We start from the raw sequence: 8,293 nt of genomic DNA on the forward strand, positions 1-8,293 counted from the left end.
TGGATGTGCGGTCTCGAGTCCTGTGTCTGGGACCACTCGAAGTATCTGATCTCCGGCCAGTGTGTAGCCGCCCTGGGCCCAGTAAAGTGGGGACTCTGGAGAAGCCGAGGAGCCTCGAAGCCACGTTACCCCCTACACCTCTCTTCCCACGTCTCTCAGAGTGCCTTCCAGCATTCCGGGCTTCCCAGAATCCTCCAGGCTTCATTCAAACCTCGGCTTTAGCCTGACCCAAAGTGAGCACCGATAAGGGATTGAAATGAGGGAAGAGCGTTAAAATAGCACCTTTACCACTTGGCAAGTAGACTGACTTCTTATTCTGGACTGTGTAACTAACCCTCAGGGAGAAGCGGGTTGAACCAGAAGGAACTGGACACTTGCCATTCCAGGTAGATGAGCAGCAGGTGGTTGGGGAGGGGCAATTACCCTAGTGGCCCTTTTATGTTGACCTGTTGGTAGCCCAGGGAGTTTTTGGTGATTCTGAAGACCGGGCCCAGGTCTGGAAAAAAAAATCGTAAAGTGGAGTCGAAATGATAAAGCCTCTTGGAACAAATCCTCAGGAACAAGAATTTTCAATCTACCTTGTTCCTCTGGTCAAGGAAGAAAAGAGAGATTGAGTTAATCACTGAATTCCCAGCGCCTAGCACTGTGCTCATAAGCGTTTACTGAACCACTCTGAAATCCGTACCAACTGTCCAAGTTTTGTCTCCCAGAGGAGTCTGCATTTTTAAGAGGATTCATTGAAAAGAGCAATGCTTAACTAAAAGGAGTAGTAATAGGGTAGAGATGGTATTAGGTAAGAAAGATATGTGGAGCACTGCAGACTTCCTGGTTCCCCTCTAGGTGAGCACGCTGCCAAGGCTGCCCAGTACCTTCTTTGCAGCAGGGAAATCTCTTCATCTAGATTTTAGCTAGCATCTCTCCCTGTTCTTCCAGACTGTCACACAGCCCCTACAAAATCAATATACCTTGAAGTTCCATGCAGCTTCCCAATGAAACTGCAAACACTAAAAATGTGGATAGTCACAGAGAAAGTTAACCAATGGGAAAACTTGATCTAAGTTCTGGAGACTCACTAAAAGCCATGTTTGCTGAAAATCTAATTTCTGGAGAGTCATTAAAAGCCATGTTCACTGAGCATAATATTTAATATCACAGCCTCTTAGATTCCCAAAAGTCAAGGGAAAAGCTTCTCGCTATAGGTAACACTGAGGACAACTCAAGAGCTACCTTAAAAGTACAGGTTTCTGGACTTCCCTGGTGGCGCAGTGGTTGAGAGTCCGCCTGCCGATGCAGGGGACACGGGTTCGCGCCCCGGTCCGGAAAGATCCCACATGCCGCGAAGAGCTAGGCCCGTGAGCCATGGCCGCTGAGCCTGCGCGTCCAGAGCCTGTGCTCCGCAACGGGAGAGGCCACAACAGTGAGAGGCCCGCGTACATAGTACTTACGGCAGATCGTGTTTTCCAAAAGCGCCAGAAACCGCGTTTCCAATCCCACATGCTCTTCCATAACTTTGCTACTCCTGCATTAAGAGGTGGCAGCTATGTTCACCCCCCCTTGAACCTCGGTAGACCCTTACTGCCTCAAAGAATAGAATGTGGTAACTTGTAAAGCTATGTCGTAAAAGGCAATCGGGTTCCTGCCTGGCTCACTCTTTTTTTTCGGTACGCGGGCCTCTTACTGTTGTGGCCTCTCCCATTGCAGAGCACAGGCTCCGGACGTGCAGGCTCAGCAGCCATGGCTCACGGGCCCAGCCGCTCCACGGCATGTGGGATCTTCCCGGACCGGGGCACGAACCCGTGTGCCCTGCATCGGCAGGCGGACTCTCAACCACTGCACCACCAGGGAAGCCCCTGGCTCACTCTTAATGCTCTTGCTCTCCACTCACTTTGGAGCCCTGAGCTTCCATGTAAGAAATCTAGACCATAATGAGATATCACCTCACACCTGTCAGAATGGCTAGTATCAAAAAGACAAGAGATAATTATTGCTGGTGAAGATGTGGAAAAAAGGGAACCCTTGTGCACTGTTGGTGGGAATGTAAATTGGTGCTGCTACTATGAAAAACAGTACTGAGCGTCCTCAAAAAACTAAAAATAGGACTATCATATGATCCAGCAATCCCACTCCCGGGTATATATCCAAAGAAATTGAGATCAGGATCTCATCGAGATATCTGTGCTCCCATGTTCATTGCAGCATTACTCACAATAGCCAAGATGTGGAAACAACTTAGGTGTCTGTCAACAGATGAATGGATAAAGAAGACGTGGTATATACATACACCGTGGAATATTATTCAGCCATGAGAAAGAAGGAAATCCTGCCATTTGCAACAACATGGATGGACCTTGAGGGTGTTATGCTAACTGAAATAAGTCAGACAGAAAAATAAATACTGTATGATCTTACTTATATGTAGTATCTAAAAAAACCAAATTGATAGAAACAGAGAGTAGAGTGGTAGTTACCAGGGGCTGGGGGGTGGAAGAGATGGAGAGATGTTGGTCAAAGAGTACATACTTCCAGTTATAAGATAATCAAGTTCTGGGAATCTAATGTACAGCATGGTGATTATAGATAATAATACTGTACTATATACTTGAAAGTTGCTAAAAGAGTAGAGCTTAAATGTTCTCACCACAAAAAAAGAAATGGTAATTATGTGACAGGATGGAGGCATTAGCTAATGCTACGGTGGTAATCATATTGCAATATATATGTGTATCAAATCAACATGTTGTATTCCTTAAACTTACACAGTGTTATATGTCAATCATACCTCAATAAAGGTGGGAAAAAAAGAAATCTATCTTGAAGGTTCCATGCTGGAGAAACCATGGAGAGACCACATAGCAGTAGAGACAGACACCACAGAAGCCAAACTTTTTGAATGTTCCCAGACCAAATGCCACACACATGAATGAGTGAGCCTTCAGATATTTCATTCCCAGATACCATTTTACTGTAAACATATGAGAGACTGCCCCCTACAAGGAAGAACCACCTAGCTGAGCCTAATCAATACCTGAATCTATGAGATAATAATAACATAATTTATGTTATTTTAAGCTACTAAGTTTGAGGGTGATTTCTCCCATAGCAATAGATAACCAGAGAGTATTTATAGTATAAAGTGGTTGCCTCAGGTAGAGTATGAAAAGATTAGTCCCAGCTATTTACAAATATACACCAAAGAAAACATTCCATTATCTATATATATTTATATATGAAAACTAATGTATATGATACAAGGGTTCTGATTCCAGTTAACACAGAATAATCACACTCAACCCATTCTCTCCCACTGAATGCAACTATAAAACCTGAACAGAATGCATGGAGCAGCTATTTGAGGACTCTAAAAAATACATTGTACCAGGTGATTTGAGGAAAAACACCCAAATTTGAAGTAAAACAACTGGCAGCGAGTTTACAATTTTTTTCCCTCCAGTAGCCACTGGACTGGACTCAAGGCAGCCCAAAACCCAGTAGGGGGCATTGACATGGACAGAAAGCACAACAGGACGAGCAAGAAATAGATCTCCTAATGTTCAGAGAAAATAGGGAAGTACCATTTTTTCTTTTCTCCAATCTCTCACACCCTAGCCAATAGGCAATCCCCCTATGACAGCTGAGTCAACCATGACAATGGAGGGAGCAGTGCTCTCAAGTGCCTAAAATGACAAGGGAGGGGAGATCTTTCCTCTGATTGGAGTAGCTATGGTCCCAAGCCAGTGGGGCAACACCCTATTTATATATATATTTTCTCTCTCTGCTCTCCTACTACTTGGCCCCAGACATGAGTAAAGTTGCAGGAAGTGCACGGCAGAGAGTAGTAAATAAAGACTCAGATTTCTTGCTAAAGAATTGAAAAGGGGAACTCCAAGGAGTAGCAAAGTAACAGGGAGATTATGCAGAGGGAGTTGCTTAGGAAAACAACCCTATCACATTGTTTTATGAGCTCCTAGATTCACCCCAACCTGCATGTGGATCTGATCTTACATAGCATACCAAAGACTGTGGTAACTGAACTAAGAAACAGATCGCCACCCAGATCCTAGACTAGCCACTGGTTAAAACACATGTGGGACAGATCTAAATAGCACTGTAAAACTTTTGAAAACTGAATTGACTTTGGAGCCATGATCCACAAAAGGCAGGTCAGAACTTACGATCTGGACCCTACCAAGTTGACTACAAGCTAAAATAAAAATATAAATATTCCTCCATGCGATTAAAACAAGATATCAAGCCCCATAACATAATATTTTAAAAGTCCAGACTACAGCCCAAAATTTTTTGGCACATGAAGAACCTTAAGAATCTCAACTATTGACAGGGCGAGAGAGAGTCATGGACATATACACACTAACAAACGTAGTAAGGTAGATAGCTGGGGGGAAGCAGCCGCAAGGCACAGGGATATTAGCTCGGTGCTTTGTGACAGCCTGGAAGGGTGGGATGGGGAGAGTGGGAGGGAGGGAGACGCAAGAGGGAAGACATATGGGAACATATGTATATGTATAGCTGATTCACTTTGTTATAAAGCAGAAACTAACACACCATTGTAAAGCAATTATACCCCAATAAAGATGTTTAAAAAGAAAAAGAATCTCAACTATTGATTGCCTATTGAAAAGGCATTCAATAGACACCAGTGCTGAGATGACACATGACATAGCTATTGGAATTATCTAAAAAAGACTTTAAAGCAGCTATTATAAAAATACTCCAACAATCGCTTCTCCAATTTTTGGCTAAGATCAGGTGTAAAAACGCTCCAACAATTTAAAGCAATCAGTCTTGAAATGAATATAAAGACAGAAAATCTCAGCAAAGGAGTAAACAATAAGGGAAGAACCAAACTGAAATGTTATAACTAAAAAATATAATAACTGAAATTTTAAAGGTGACTAAATGGGCTCAGTAGCAGAATGAAGATGAGTCAGTAAATTTGAAGACAGATCAATAGAAATTATCCAACTTGAACAACAGAGAAAAAATGGAGAAATAAATTAATATAGCCACAAAGACCTGTAGGATAATAACAAAAGGTCTAATATTCACGTGTTTGGGGTCCCAGGACAGGAAAAAGAGTGTGATACAGAAAAAAAAATATGTGAGCATATAATAGCTAAAAACATTCCAAAGTTAGCAAAAGAAATAAACCTGCAGATTCAAGAACCCCAGCAAAGTCCAAACAGGGAAAACTCAAAAGAACCAATGTCCACACATATTATATTCAAACTATTGAAAAGAAAGACAAAGAAAATACATTGAAAGCAGAAAAATAACAAATTACATTTAGAATAATGACAATTCAAATGACTATGGATTTCTCATCAGAAACCAAGGTGGTCATAAGGAAGTGCACAACATTTTTAAAGTGCCAAAAGAACTGTCAACCCCAAATAATATATCCAGCAAAAATAGCTTTCAGGAATAACAGTGAAATAAAGACATTCTCCAAAGCAGGAAAACTGAGAGAATCCATTGACAGTAGACCTGCTATAAAAGGATGGCTAAGAGAAGTTCTTCTCTTTAAAATAGTTCTTTAAAATAGGCTTTTTGAAAACAAAAATTATAACATGATCTAATGGGATTTTCAATATATGTAGATGTAATACACAAACAATCATAACATAAAGGGCTAGGGGGATAAAGGGACCTATATGTTAGTATGGTTTCTATATTCCACTTGAATTGGTAAAATATTGATTCTAGGTAGATTGTAAAAACTTAAGTATGTATGTTGTATTCCCTAGAATATACAAAGAGATAAAAATTTTAATAACACAATAGATGAATTAAATGGAATACTAAAACGTGTTCAAAGGAATCTAAAAATAGGCAGAAAAGGGGAAATGGAGGAACAAAAATCAGACAGAACAAAAGAAAACAAATAATAAAATGGTAGACATAAATCCAAACATATCAATAACTACATTAAATGTAAATGGTCTATACAAATCAATTAAGAGAGAATGTCATAATGGATAAAACACAAGACCCCAAAACAAGTGCCTAGAAATTCACTTCAAGTGCAGAAGCCAGCAAAGAGCAAGACAGTGGTGGCCTTGGAGTGGAATCGGGCCCGAGGAAGGGCCATTGGTTTATGACACCCAAGAAGGCAAGCATGGTGCAGCAGCAAAAGCTTGAGTAAAACCTAGCGGTCAGGATCTGGAAGAACATCAAACATGATGTGATGAAAGCCAGCACCAGGCTGCCCGAGAACCTGGCACTGTTGAAGACCCTCACCAAGAAGGCGGCAGCCTTCTCCTCCACCAAGACACCTTCCTAAGGATGCTGCCCCAGTAGAGGCCATCACCACAGCCCCCTCCTCTGTGCTCAGACCTATGCAGGTAACTCCATACGGAGGAGGGGGCTTGCTAGGCAGAGCCTTGGGTTGTGCCTTGAACTTTAGTGGGGGCCTGGCCCGTGAGCAAGTGATCAGCAGGTCCGAAGTACACTGGTTGGCTTCCCAGAGTGCTGAGGACTCCACACAGGCCAAGGCCATGAGGATGCCTTCAGCCACTTCCTGTGTCCACCCTCCCCCTCCCCACATCCTTTCTCTACTGGTTTAACCCAGGGCAATAAACCTGACTTTGCCATTCAAAAAAGAAAGGAAGAAGTTCACTTCAAATATCCTGACATAGGTAGGTTTAAAGTAAAAGGATGGAAACATATATACCATGTAAACATGAATAACAGAAAGCTGGAGTGACTTTATTAATATCAGACTTAGACTTCCCAGCAAAGAAAATTACTAGGAACGAAGAGGGACATTACATAACAATAACTGATCTATGCACCAAGAAGACATTACAATCTGCACTAGTTTTCTATTGCTGTGTAACAAATTACCCACAAACTGAGTGACTTAAAACAATGCACATCTATTATCTGACAGTTTTCGTAGGTCAGAAATCAGGGCACAGCTTAACTAGGTTCTCTGCTTCAGGTGCCTGCAATCTAGGTATCAGCTAAGGATGTAGTCTCATCATAAGCTTGACTGGGGAAAAATCCCCTTCCAAACTCATCCAGGTTTGGGGAAGAATTCATTTCCTTGCAGCAGTATAACGAACTAAGGGCCCTAGATTTTTCTTGGCTGTCCTTTGAAAGCCACCCTCAGATATGAGAGGCCACCTGCAGTTCCTAGAGGCTAGCTGAAGCTCCTTGCCATGTGGGTTTCCTCAACATGGCTGCTTACTTCATCAGTCCAACAAAGATAATCTCTCACTCCAGTTTGCTAAAATGGAGTCTTACATAATGTGAAATAATTATGGGAGTGATATTTCATCATCTTTGCCATATAACATGACAATCAAGAGAGTGACATACCATAACCTTTGCCATATTCTACCCATTAGAAGCAAGTCCCTGGTCCTGCGCCTGCTCAATGGGAGGGTATTACAAAGGCATGAACATCAACAGGTTAGTTCATTTGGACGCACCTTCTTAGGGACTGCCTACCACACAGTTCTAGCTATGTGTGTGCATCAAATACCAGAGCTTTAAAATACATGAGGCAAAAGATGACAGAACTGAAAGAAGAAATAAACATGTCCACAATTAGAGTTGGAGATTTCAATACTCCTCTTTCTGTAATAGATAGAACTAATAGACAGAAAATCTGCAAGGATACAGAAGATCTGAACAACAGAATCAACCAACTGGATGTAATTGACATTTATGGAACGCTCCACCCAACAACAGCAGAATATACATTATCTTTAAGTGCACATGGAACAAAAGTCTGCAATCAGTTTCACTGGGCTAAATTCACTGGGCGAAATTCAGCAAGGCTGGTTCCTTTTGGAGGCTCAAGGGGAAAATCCATTTCCTTTCCTCTTCCAGCTAATGGAGCTTCATTACCTGCTTCATGGTCCTTTCCTCCATCTTCAAAAATGAGCAGTGTAGCATCTTACTTCCATTGCCTCATCTCCTAAATCCTCCTTTGACTTTCTTGTCTCCCTTTTTATATATATATTTTTAACATCTTTATCGGGGTATAATTGTTTTACAATGGTGTGTAAGTTTCTGCTTTATAACAAAGTGAATAAGTTATACATATACACATCTTCCCATATCTCTTCCCTCTTGCATCTCCCTCCCTCCTACCCTCCCTATCCCACCCTTCCAGGCGGTCATAAAGCACCGAGCTGATCTCCCTGTGCTATGCGGCTGCTTCCCACTAGCTATCTACCTTACGTTTGGTAGTGTATATATGTCCATGTGTCTCTCTCGCTTTGTCACAGCTTACCTTTCCCCCTCCCCACATCCTCAAGTCCTT

The sequence above is a fragment of the Phocoena phocoena genome, chromosome X (assembly GCF_963924675.1).
Source record: "Phocoena phocoena chromosome X, mPhoPho1.1, whole genome shotgun sequence".
Taxonomy (NCBI): domain Eukaryota; kingdom Metazoa; phylum Chordata; class Mammalia; order Artiodactyla; family Phocoenidae; genus Phocoena; species Phocoena phocoena.